At 52.9% G+C, this 12,983-nt stretch overlaps 1 pseudogene; it reads left to right on the top strand.

Annotated features, from left to right (window-relative positions):
- Positions 1-12,983, top strand: part of LOC124045843 — a 329,729-nt pseudogene that overhangs the window by 187,836 nt on the left and 128,910 nt on the right.

Here is a 12,983-nt window from a genome sequence, read left to right as displayed (position 1 = left end):
ATTCTACTGGATGACCCTTGACTGTGGAGCTCCTCTGGAGAATACAGCACTATAGCAGGTGTTGGGGAGACTGGAGTTAAAGACCATAAAGTTGCCTGCTGGTCTGGCTCTGTGTCCTCCTGAACCATTTCACCCAAATCACGTCAATGTGCTGTGTTCCAAGCTACAGGGCAGGGCACTTCCTAAAAGTAGGAGCAGCCTGACTGGTGTCAGAGGGCCTTTGGAGCTGAGGCGTGTGCTCTCTCACCCTCCCTTCATCTCCTTTCCCTCATCTCCTTTCCCCTCCTCTCCTCATCTCCTTTCCCCTCCTCCCCTCATCTCCTTTCCCCTCCTCCCCTCATCTCCTTTCCCCTCCTCCCCTCATCTCTTCCCCTCATCTCTTTTCCTCTCCTTCCCTCATCTCCTTTCCCCTTCTCCCCTCATCTCCTTTCCCCTCCTCCCCTCATCTCCTTTCCCCTCATCTTCTTTCCTATCCTCTTCTCTACCTTCCTCTCCTTTCTTCTCCATTACTCTCCTCTCTACTCATCCCCTCCTCTCCACCCCTCCCCTCCTCTCCTCTCTACTCATCCTCTCCACCCCTCCCCTCCACTCCTCTCCTCTGTACTCATCCTCTCCAAACCTCCCTACCCTTCTCTCCACCCCTCCTCTCCACCCCTCCCCTCCTCTCCACCCCTTCTCTCCACCCCTCCCCTCCTCTCCACCCCTTCTCTCCACCCCTCCCCTCCTTTCCACCCCTCCCCTCCTCTCCACCCCCCCTCTCCACCCCTCCTCTCCTCTCCACCCCCTATCCACCCCTCCCCTCCTCTCCTCTCCAGCCCTCTCTGAAAGAGGTGGTAGTATTGTGGTATGGTCAGGCTCAGTCAGGTAATATCCTCCCCAGTGCCCAGGCAGAGAGGGAGAGAGCTAGAGACAAGGCGGGCTATTAATCAGGCTGACCTGGCACGCGGCCTGGGTACATCATTAGAGCCTGAAATACGAGGGGACGGGGAGGTCACGCTCCCTGAACCTCACATCAATATACCCACTAAGGTAGAGGTAGAGGGGGGCAGCTGTTGTTATTATCCAAGGACCATTTGTTTTAGTGAGTTAGCCCCCCTTAAAATAAAGGCATGTAGCTCCGCTGCAGTACGTTAGCTAAATGCAGCAGGGTCTGCCCAGGGTCTAGCAGTCTGTGGTTATGTTATCAGGCAGGCAGAACTCCAGTGGGACAGAACACACTGTGGAGATCAGACTGACTTCTGCACTGTAAGGACAAACACAGCAGCACATTCAGCCAGTAATCGCTGCTGCTCGCCCCTGGCAACCAGTCAAAGGGCAACACAACTCTGATTGATTATTATTATACTAAGACCTTCTACTGTACAGGGAGGCATTTCTGGAGCCAGAATAGCTGAATATGTATTAGACCCTTGTTGTGATCTTTTGAGTACTTGCTGAGTACCTGGTTTGATGCAGATGATTCTTATTAGGTATTCTGTTGTACATGATCATCCCTGCATGCATCAGCCATTACAGTGTTCACATCATTCCTTTGTAATTACAGCGTAACATGAGGAAGAGGGATTTCAACTTTCAGCTGTGTAGAAATGGAATAGTTGGTCAGTGACGATAGGGGAGTGTGTGTGTGTGTGTGTGTGTGTGTGTGTGTGTGTGTGTGTGTGTGTGTGTGTGTGTGTGTGTGTGTGTGTGTGTGTGTGTGTGTGTGTGTGTGTGTGTGTGTGTGTGTGTGTGTGTGTGTGTGTGTGTGTGTGTGTGTGAGAGTGATAGAGAGTGTGTGTGAGAGAGAGAATGGAAGAGAGTCCGAGAGATAGAGAGAGAGTGTGTGTGAGAGAGAGAGAACGAGAGAGTCAGAGTGACAGAGAGAGAGTGTGTGTGAGAGAGAGAGTCAGAGTGATAGAGAGAGAGTGTGTGTGAGAGAGAGAGTCAGAGTGATAGAGAGAGAGTGTGTGTGAGAGAGAGAGTCAGAGTGATAGAGAGAGTGTGTGTGAGAGAGAGAATGGAAGAGAGTCCGAGTGATAGAGAGAGAGTGTGTGTGAGAGAGAGAGAGAGAACGAGAGAGTCAGAGTGTGAGAGAGAGAGTCAGAGTGATAGAGAGAGAGTGTGTGTGAGAGAGAGAGTCAGAGTGATAGAGAGAGTGTGTGTGAGAGGGAGAGTCAGAGTGATAGAGAGAGAGTGTGTGTGAGAGAGAGAGAGTGTGTGATAGAGAGAGTGTGTGTGTGAGAGAGAGTCAGAGTGATAGAGAGAGAGTGTGTGTGAGAGAGAGAGTCAGAGTGATAGAGAGAGAGTGTGTGTGAGAGAGAGTCAGAGTGATAGAGAGAGAGTGTGTGTGAGAGAGAGAGTCAGAGTGATAGAGAGAGTGTGTGTGAGAGAGAGTCAGTGATAGAGAGAGAGTGTGTGTGAGAGAGAGTCAGAGTGATAGAGAGAGTGTGTGAGAGAGAGAGTCAGAGTGATAGAGAGAGAGTGTGTGTGAGAGAGAGAGTCAGAGTGATAGAGAGAGAGTCAGAGTGATAGAGAGAGAGTGTGTGTGAGAGAGAGTCAGAGTGATAGAGAGAGAGTGTGTGTGAGAGAGAGAGTGTGTGTGAGAGAGAGAGTCAGAGTGATAGAGAGAGAGTGTGTGAGAGAGAGAGAGTCAGAGTGATAGAGAGAGTGTGTGTGAGAGAGAGTCAGTGATAGAGAGAGAGTGTGTGTGAGAGAGAGTCAGAGTGATAGAGAGAGTGTGTGTGAGAGAGAGAGTCAGAGTGATAGAGAGAGAGTGTGTGTGAGAGAGAGAGTCAGAGTGATAGAGTGTGTGTGAGAGAGAGAGTCAGAGTGATAGAGAGAGAGTGTGTGTGAGAGAGAGAGTCAGAGTGATAGAGAGAGTGTGTGTGAGAGAGAGTCAGTGATAGAGAGAGAGTGTGTGTGAGAGTGTTGTTTATTTTGGGGAGAGTGCAGCAGCAGCCAGCATTGTGTAAAGTTGTGTAATGATTAATGGTTGTGGAGCAGAAATAGACAGTCAGATTTACAGCGGCCATTGGTTTCCTTTATGTTGTGGTTGGGATGCGCCACAGAGCTCTATCATTCTGTCACTGACATTACACACAATCCACTTTTATTTGGCCGTGTAAAGTCTCACATTACAGAGACGACCTGCCGTATTTCACTTCTGACCTGCCGGAACCTTCCTGAGAACATACCAGTCTGGGCTGTGTTGCACTGTACTGGTGACTGTGTCCTGTCCTCTGACTGTAATGCTGATTGCGATTGTGTGTTATCCTGCCTGTGAGTGTACTGTGAGTGTACTGTGAGTGTGATGACGTCTCTGTCCTGTCCTGTGTGTTTCAGATCCTGGTGAATTCTATCAACCATCCTGCCATGCTGTATGAGAATGGGGTGGTGAGCGAGGGGAGTCCCATCCACAGAGATCTGCTCTTCAGCCCAGACTACCAGCACATCTATGCCCTCACAGACAAACAGGTAAAAAATTCACACACGCTATAATATGAATATGAAATCGTTTTTAAACAATCATACACTCTCACGGCACCAAGCCCTCCTATTTATGCACTACCCAAACCTAATGGTTGTGTGTTTCCTCTGTGTTTTTGTGCCGCTCCAGCACTCTATGTGATTGGTTGTGTTTGATTTCCAGTATACTGAGCTCCACCCCCCTGCCCAGCACCCTCTACCCACACACACGTTCCTCCCCCTGCCCAGCACCCTCTACCCACACACACGTTCCTCCCCCTGCCCAGCACCCTCTACCCACACACACGTTCCTCCCCCAGTCAGCACCAGCACAGCACCCTCTACCCACACACACGTTCCTCCCCCAGTCAGCACCCTCTACCCACACCACGTTCCTCCCCCAGTCAGCACCCTCTACCCACACACACGTTCCTCCCCCTCTAGTCAGCACCCCTCTACCCACACACACGTTCCTCCCCAGTCAGCACCCTCTACCCACACACACGTTCCTCCCCAGCACCCTCTACCCACACACACGTTCCTCCCCCAGTCAGCACCCTCTACCCACACACACGTTCCTCCCCCAGTCAGCACCCTCTACCCACACACACGTTCCTCCCCCAGTCAGCACCCTCTACCCACACACACGTTCCTCCCCCAGTCAGCACCCTCTACCCACACACACGTTCCTCCCCAGTCAGCACCCTCTACCCACACACACGTTCAGTCAGCACCCTCTACCCACACACACGTCAGCACCCTCTACCCACACACACGTTCCCCCCCAGTCAGCACCCTCTACCCACACACACGTTCCTCCCCCAGTCAGCACCCTCTACCCACACACACGTTCCTCCCCAGTCAGCACCCTCTACCCACACACACGTTCCTCCCCAGTCAGCACCCTCTACCCACACACACGTTCCTCCCCCAGTCAGTCACCCACACACACGTTCCTCCCCAGTCAGCACACACACACGTTCCTCCCCAGTCAGCACCCTCTACCCACACACACGTTCCTCCCCAGTCAGCACCCTCTACCCACACACACGTTCCTCCCCCAGTCAGCACCCTCTACCCACACACACGTTCCTCCCCCAGTCAGCACCCTCTACCCACACACACGTTCCTCCCCCAGTCAGCACCCTCTACCCACACACAGTCAGTTCCTCCCCCAGTCAGCACCCTCTACCCACACACACGTTCCCCCAGTCCACCCTCCCCAGTCAGCACCCTCTACCCACACACACGTTCCTCCCCAGTCAGCACCCTCTACCCACACACACGTTCCTCCCCCAGTCAGCACCCTCTACCCACACACACGTTCCTCCCAAGTCAGCACCCTCTACCCACACACACGTTCCTCCCCCAGTCAGCACCCTCTACCCACACACACGTTCCTCCCCCAGTCAGCACCCTCTACCCACACACACGTTCCTCCCCCAGTCAGCACCCTCTACCCACACACACGTTCCTCCCCCAGCACCCTCAGCACCCTCTCCCCCAGTCAGCACCCTCTACACACACGTTCCTCCCCCAGTCAGCACCCTCTACCCACACACACGTTCCTCCCCAGTCAGCACCCTCTACCCACACACACGTTCCTCCCCCAGTCAGCACCCTCTACCCACACACACGTTCCTCCCCCAGTCAGCACCCTCTACCCACACACAGTCAGCACCCTCTACCCACACACACGTTCCTCCCCAGTCAGCACCCTCTACCCACACACACGTTCCTCCCCAGTCAGCACCCTCTACCCACACACACGTTCCTCCCCCAGTCAGCACCCTCTACCCACACACACGTTCCTCCCCCAGTCAGCACCCTCTAACCACACACACGTTCCTCCCCCAGTCAGCACCCTTCATCACAGGTAACAGAACCTCTACTCCAGTTATTTGTACCCTTCTCCTTTTCTCCCTGCTCTCTCTTTTCTTTCATGTGGTTTCTCCCCTAAGCTCAAATTGGAGGTCCTCATCTCACGCATTAAAGAGGTTTCCTCCATCATTACTGGAAGACCCCCCCCCCTCTATCTCAGCCTCTCTCTCTATCAGAATGGTTAGCAGGGTGATGAGAGATAAGAAGGCCACCAGGCTTACTGCTAAGGATTCATCTATGAGGTTTAAGTTGAAACGGCTTCCTTAAAATGCCCCCTCTCTCTCCTCTGGATTGCTTTTTAACACCCCATGGCCTCCTTCTCCTCCCTTCAGTCCCACCCACCCTCTCCTCAGTCCCACCCACCCTCTCTTCAGTCCCACCCACCCTCTCCTCAGTCCCATTCTATTCCTGATAATGCCTTAGTTATGGGACAAACAGGTGGGTTACCAATGCCCCCCATCGTAACTGTAGCCCTCTACAGCTGTATTCCCGCCCGACAACATCCACAAAGTGATGACTGAATATCAATACCCATTTTCCATCAAATTATTTGAGAGGTGGGCTACATTCAGGTGGCCCACCTCATCAGCGGATGTCACAAAGTGCTGTACAGAAACCCAGCCTAAAACCCCAAGCAGCAAGCTGGAGAGAGAGAGAGAGAGAGAGAGAGAGAGAGAGAGAGAGAGAGAGAGAGAGAGAGAGAGAGAGAGAGAGAGAGAGAGAGAGAGAGAGAGAGAGAGAGAGAGTCAGAGTGATAGAGAGAGTGTGTGTGAGAGAGAGAGTCAGAGTGATAGAGAGAGTGTGTGTGAGAGAGAGATGGCATTGAGGAGTACACCACATCAGTCACTGGCTTTATCAAATCAAATCAATTTTATTTATATAGCCCTTCGTACATCAGCTGATATCTCAAAGTGCTGTGCAGAAACCCAGCCTAAAACCCCAAACAGCAAGCAATGCAGGTGTAGAAGCACAGTGGCTAGGAAAAACTCTAGAAAGGCCAAAACCTAGGAAGAAACCTAGAGAGGAACCAGGCTATGTGGGGTGGCCAGTCCTCTTCTGGCTGTGCCTGGTGGAGATTATAACAGAACATGGCCAAGATGTTTAAATATTCATAAATGACCAATATGGTCAAATAATAATAATCACAGGCAGAACAGTTGAAACTGGAGGTGGACTGGAGACAGCAAGGAGTCATTATGTCAGGTAGTCCTGAGGCATGGTCCTAGTGCTCAGGTCCTCCGAGAGAGAGAAAGAAAGAGAGAATTAGAGAGAGCATACTTAAATTCACACAGAAGACCAGATAGGACAGGAGAAGTACTCCAGATAAAACAAACTGACCCTAGCCCCCCCAACACATAAACTACTGCAGCATAAATACTGGAGGCTGAGACAGGAGGGGTCAGGAGACAGTGGCCCCATCCGATGACACCCCCGGACAGGGCCAAACAGGAATATGTGCATCAATATGTGCAATATGTGCATTGTGGACGTCGTCCCCACAGTGACTGTATGTACATACCCCAACCAGAAGCCATGGATTACAGGCAACATTCGCACTGAGCTAAAGGGTAGAGCTGCCGCTTTCAAGGTGCGGGACTCTAACCCAGAAGCTTACAAAAAATCCTTCTATTCCCTGCGACGAACCATCAAACAGGCAAAGGGTCAATACAGGGCTAAGATTGAATCATACTACACCAGCTCGTCTTATGTGTCAGGGCTTGCAAACTATTGCAGACTACCGTGAGCTGCCCAGTGACACGAGCCTACCAGATGAGTTAAATCACTTCTATGCTCGCTTCAAGGCAAGCAACACTGAGGCATGCATGAGAGCATCAGTTGTTCCGGACGACTGTGTGATCACGCTCTCAGTAGCCGACATGAGTAAGACCTTTAAACAGGTCAACATACACAAAACTGCGGAGACAGACGCATTAACAACTGGCAGGTGTACTGACATGTGCTGACCAACTGGCAGGTGTCTTCACTGACATGTTCAACATGTCCCTGATTGAGTCTGTAATACCAACATGTTTCAAGCAGACCACCATAGTCCATGTGCCCAAGAACACAAAGGCAACCTGCCTAAATGACACCAGACCTGTAGCACTCACGTCCGTAGCCATTTTTTATTTTATTTTTACCTTTATTTAACTCCAATAGAGTTCCAGACTCTGGTACACTGGTTCCAGACACCATGCCAGGGTGCATTGAAGCTGTTCTGGCGTCTTGTGGCCCAACACCCTTAAAGGTCCAATGCAGACATTTTTATTTAAAAATCCTATCATTTCTGGGTAACAATTGAGTACCTTACTGTGATTGTCAAAAAGAAACAAAAATAGCTTTTTAGGAAGGTGTAATTTCTCAAGTAATCATTTTGACAGGATTATCTGGGAGTGGTCTGAGTGGGGTGGTAAAAACTGAAAATTAGCTGTTATTGGCAGAGAGGTTTGGAACTCTCTTTCTTATTGGTCTAGAACAGGGCTCTCCAACCGTGTTCTAGGAGAGCGACAGTCCTGCAGGTTTTCTGTCCAACCCCAGTTGTAACGAACCTGGCTCTAATTATTAGAATCAGGTGCTGTAGATTAGGCTCGGGGTTTAAACATACAGGGCGGTAGCTCTCCAGATAGAGAGCCCTGGTCTAGAAAGGAATTTACCACATGGTGATGTCACTGCACTTGCGTTGCATCTCTGCTGTGGGGATTAGGTCGTGTCTTTCCCTGGGTAGCAGCAGTAGTTATGCCCAGTGTGGTTTAGCAGGAGCCTGGGAGAGGGAGGGGACCTCTGAGCCTAGTAGCTCTGCTGGAGCAGAGGACCATCAGCACGCTGACTCCACTTAGTTACTGTATATAGTCCCCCCTCTCCCTTCCTTTCATACTGCAGCCAGCCCCTGCCCCAGAGGACCCCACCTTGTCCTCTACACCTCCCCCAACTACCAGCAGTGTACATAATGTACACTCACATTCCCTCACTACATCTGCTACAGTGGTGCTAGAAGAAATCTCATTGGTCGCATTGGAGATTTTTTGGGGGGGTCATAATATTATGAATATGATTACCATTATGGGTGACTTTCATTGCAGCTGATCCTATGATTTATTAACTCAAGGCTGTGTATTATAGATGAGCATGGATGGCCCACTGGTACGTTACCTATGTCATCCACATGTGCATGCATGTTAGAGTGATAAATGGAAGTAGGGATCTCCATGTTCCCTGGCCATGGCCTACTGTCCTCAGGCTGTTCCCTGGCCATGGTCTACTGTCCTCAGGCTGTTCCCTGGCCATGGTCTACTGTCCTCAGGCTGTTCCCTGGCCATGACCTACTGTCCTCGGGCTGTTTCCTGGTCTACTGTCCTCAGGCTGTTCCCTGGTCTACTGTCCTCAGGCTGGTCCCTGGCCATGACCTACTGTCCTCAGGCTGTTCCCTGGCCATGGCCTACTGTCCTCGGGCTGTTTCCTGGTCTACTGTCCTCAGGCTGTTCCCTGGTCTACTGTCCTCAGGCTGGTCCCTGGCCATGGCCTACTGTCCTCAGGCTGTTCCCTGGCCATGGCCTACTGTCCTCAGGCTGTTTCCTGGTCTACTGTCCTCAGGCTATTCCCTGGCCTACTGTCCTCAGGCTGTTCCCTGGCCATTGCCTACTGTCCTCAGGGGCTGTTCCCTGGTCTACTGTCCTCAGGCTGTTCCCTGGCCTACTGTCCTCAGGCTGTTCATTGACCATGTCCTACTGTCCTCAGGCTGTTCCCTGGTCATGGACTACTGTCCTCAGGCTGTTCCCTGACCATGGCCTACTGTCCTCAGGCTGTTCATTGTCCTACTGTCCTCAGGCTGTTCCCTGGTCATGGACTACTGTCCTCAGGCTGTTCCCTGACCATGGCCTACTGTCCTCAGGCTGGTCCCTGGCCTACTGTCCTCAGGCTGTTCCCTGGTCATGGCCTACTGTTCTCAGGCTGTTACCTTTTATACTGTCCTCAGGCTGTTCCCTGGCCTACTGTCCTCAGGCTGTTCCCTTGTCTACTGTCCTCAGGCTGTTCCCTGGCCTACTGTCCTCAGGCTGTTCCCTTGTCTACTGTCCTCAGGCTGTTCCCTTGTCTACTGTCCTCAGGCTGTTCCCTGGCCATGGCATACTGTCCTCAGGCTGTTCCCTGGTCATGGTCTACTGTCCTCAGGCTGTTCCCTGGTCTACTGTCCTCAGGCTGTTCCCTGGCCATGGCATACTGTCCTCAGGCTGTTCCCTGGTCATGGTCTACTGTCCTCAGGCTGTTCCCTGGTCATTGCCAACTGTCCTCAGGCTGTTCCCGTGTCTACTGTCCTCAGGCTGTTCCCTGGCCTACTGTCCTCAGGCTGTTCCCTTGTCTACTGTCCTCAGGCTGTTCCCTGGTCATGGTCTACTGTCCTCAGGTTGTTTCCTGGTCTACTGTCCTCAGGCTGTTCCCTGGCCATGGCATACTGTCCTCAGGCTGTTCCCTGGTCATGGTCTACTGTCCTCAGGCTGTTCCCTGGTCATTGCCAACTGTCCTCAGGCTGTTCCCGTGTCTACTGTCCTCAGGCTGTTCCCTGGCCTACTGTCCTCAGGCTGTTCCCTTGTCTACTGTCCTCAGGCTGTTCCCTTGTCTACTGTCCTCAGGCTGTTCCCTTGTCTACTGTCCTCAGGCTGTTCCCTGGCCATGGCCTACTGTCCTCAGGCTGTTCCCTTGTCTACTGTCCTCAGGCTGTTCCCTGGCCATGGCCTACTGTCCTCAGGCCGTTCCCTTGTCTACTGTCCTCAGGCTGTTCCCTTGTCTACTGTCCTCAGGCTGTTCCCTGGCCATGGCATACTGTCCTCAGGCTGTTCCCTGGTCATGGTCTACTGTCCTCAGGCTGTTCCCTGGTCATTGCCAACTGTCCTCAGGCTGTTCCCGTGTCTACTGTCCTCAGGCTGTTCCCTGGCCTACTGTCCTCAGGCTGTTCCCTTGTCTACTGTCCTCAGGCTGTTCCCTTGTCTACTGTCCTCAGGCTGTTCCCTTGTCTACTGTCCTCAGGCTGTTCCCTTGTCTACTGTCCTCAGGATGTTCCCTGGCCATGGCCTACTGTCCTCAGGTTGTTCCCTTGTCTACTGTCCTCAGGCTGTTCCCTGGCCATGGCCTACTGTCCTCAGGCTGTTCCCTTGTCTACTGTCCTCAGGCTGTTCCCTTGTCTACTGTCCTCAGGCTGTTCCCTGGCCATGGCCTACTGTCCTCAGGCTGTTCCCTGGCCATGGCCTACTGTCCTCAGGTTGTTCCCTGGTCATGGCTTACTGTCCTCAGGCTGTTCCCTGGTCCTCAGGCTGTTCCCTGTTCTATGTCCTCAGCCTTGTCTACTGTCCTCAGGCTGTTCCCTGGTCATGGCCTATGGGCTGTTCCTACTGTCCTCAGGCTGTTCCCTGGTCATGGCCTACTGTCCTCAGGCTGTTCCCTGGTCATGGCTTACTGTCCTCAGGTTGTTCCCTGGTCATGGTCTACTGTCCTCAGGTTGTTCCCTGGCCATGGCTTACTGTCCTCAGGCTGGTCCCTGGCCATGGCCTACTGTCCTCAGGCTGTTCCCTTGTCTTCTGTCCTCAGGCTGTTCCCTGGCCTACTGTCCTCAGGCTGTTCCCTTGTCTACTGTCCTCAGGCTGTTCCCTTGTCTACTGTCCTCAGGCTGTTCCCTTGTCTACTGTCCTCAGGCTGTTCCCTGGCCATGGCCTACTGTCCTCAGGCTGTTCCCTTGTCTACTGTCCTCAGGCTGTTCCCTTGTCTACTGTCCTCAGGCTGTTCCCTGGCCATGGCCTACTGTCCTCAGGCTGTTCCCTGGCCATGGCCTACTGTCCTCAGGTTGTTCCCTGGTCATGGCTTACTGTCCTCAGGCTGTTCCCTGGCCATGGCCTACTGTCCTCAGGCTGTTCCCTGGTCATGGCCTACTGTCCTCAGGCTGTTCCCTGGTCATGGCCTACTGTCCTCAGGCTGTTCCCTGGTCATGGCTTACTGTCCTCAGGTTGTTCCCTGGTCATGGTCTACTGTCCTCAGGTTGTTCCCTGGCCATGGCTTACTGTCCTCAGGCTGGTCCCTGGCCATGGCCTACTGTCCTCAGGCTGTTCCCTTGTCTTCTGTCCTCAGGCTGTTCCCTGGCCTACTGTCCTCAGGCTGTTCCCTGGTCATGGCCTACTGTCCTCAGGCTGTTCCCTGGTCATGGTCTACTGTCCTCAGGCTGTTCCCTGTCTTCTGTCATGTTCCCTGTCTACTGTCCTCAGGTCCTGTGTTCCCTGGCCATGGTTTACTGTCCTCAGGTTGTTCCCTGGCCATGGCTTACTGTCCTCAGGTTGTTCCCTGGCCATGGCTTACTGTCCTCAGGTTGTTCCCTGGCCATGGCTTACTGTCCTCAGGTTGTTCCCTGGCCATGGCTTACTGTCCTCAGGTTGTTCCCTGGTCATGGTCTACTGTCCTCAGGTTGTTCCCTGGCCATGGCTTACTGTCCTCAGGTTGTTCCCTGGTCATTGCCTACTGTCCTCAGGCTGTTCCCTTGTCTACTGTCCTCAGGTTGTTCCCTGGCCATGGCTTACTGTCCTCAGGTTGTTCCCTGGTCATGGTCTACTGTCCTCAGGTTGTTCCCTGGCCATGGCTTACTGTCCTCAGGTTGTTCCCTGGCCATGGCTTACTGTCCTCAGGTTGTTCCCTGGCCATGGCTTACTGTCCTCAGGTTGTTCCCTGGTCATTGCCTACTGTCCTCAGGTTGTTCCCTGGCCATGGCTTACTGTCCTCAGGTTGTTCCCTGGCCATGGCTTACTGTCCTCAGGTTGTTCCCTGGCCATGGCTTACTGTCCTCAGGTTGTTCCCTGGCCATGGCTTACTGTCCTCAGGTTGTTCCCTGGCCATGGCTTACTGTCCTCAGGTTGTTCCCTGGCCATGGCTTACTGTCCTCAGGTTGTTCCCTGGTCATGGTCTACTGTCCTCAGGTTGTTCCCTGGCCATGGCTTACTGTCCTCAGGTTGTTCCCTGGTCATTGCCTACTGTCCTCAGGCTGTTCCCTTGTCTACTGTCCTCAGGTTGTTCCCTGGCCATGGCTTACTGTCCTCAGGTTGTTCCCTGGTCATGGTCTACTGTCCTCAGGTTGTTCCCTGGCCATGGCTTACTGTCCTCAGGTTGTTCCCTGGCCATGGCTTACTGTCCTCAGGTTGTTCCCTGGCCATGGCTTACTGTCCTCAGGTTGTTCCCTGGTCATTGCCTACTGTCCTCAGGTTGTTCCCTGGTCATGGTCTACTGTCCTCAGGTTGTTCCCTGGTCATTGCCTACTGTCCTCAGGTTGTTCCCTGGTCATGGTCTACTGTCCTCAGGTTGTTCCCTGGTCAATGTCTACTGTCCTCATGGCTCTACTGTCCTCAGGTTGTTCCCTGGTCATGGTCTACTGTCCTCAGGTTGTTCCCTGGTCATGGTCTACTGTCCTCAGGTTGTTCCCTGGTCATGGTCTACTGTCCTCAGGTTGTTCCCTGGTCAATGTCTACTGTCCTCAGGTTGTTCCCTGGTCATGGTCTACTGTCCTCAGGTTGTTCCCTGGTCATGGTCTACTGTCCTCAGGTTGTTCCCTGGTCAATGTCTACTGTCCTTTAGGCTGTTCCCTGGTCATAGTCTACTGTCCTCAGGCTGTTCCCTGGTCATGGCCTCATTCC

The sequence above is a fragment of the Oncorhynchus gorbuscha genome, linkage group LG10, assembly GCF_021184085.1.
Source record: "Oncorhynchus gorbuscha isolate QuinsamMale2020 ecotype Even-year linkage group LG10, OgorEven_v1.0, whole genome shotgun sequence".
Classification (NCBI taxonomy): Eukaryota; Metazoa; Chordata; class Actinopteri; order Salmoniformes; family Salmonidae; genus Oncorhynchus; species Oncorhynchus gorbuscha.
This window is presented reverse-complemented; position numbering and strand designations above follow the sequence as displayed.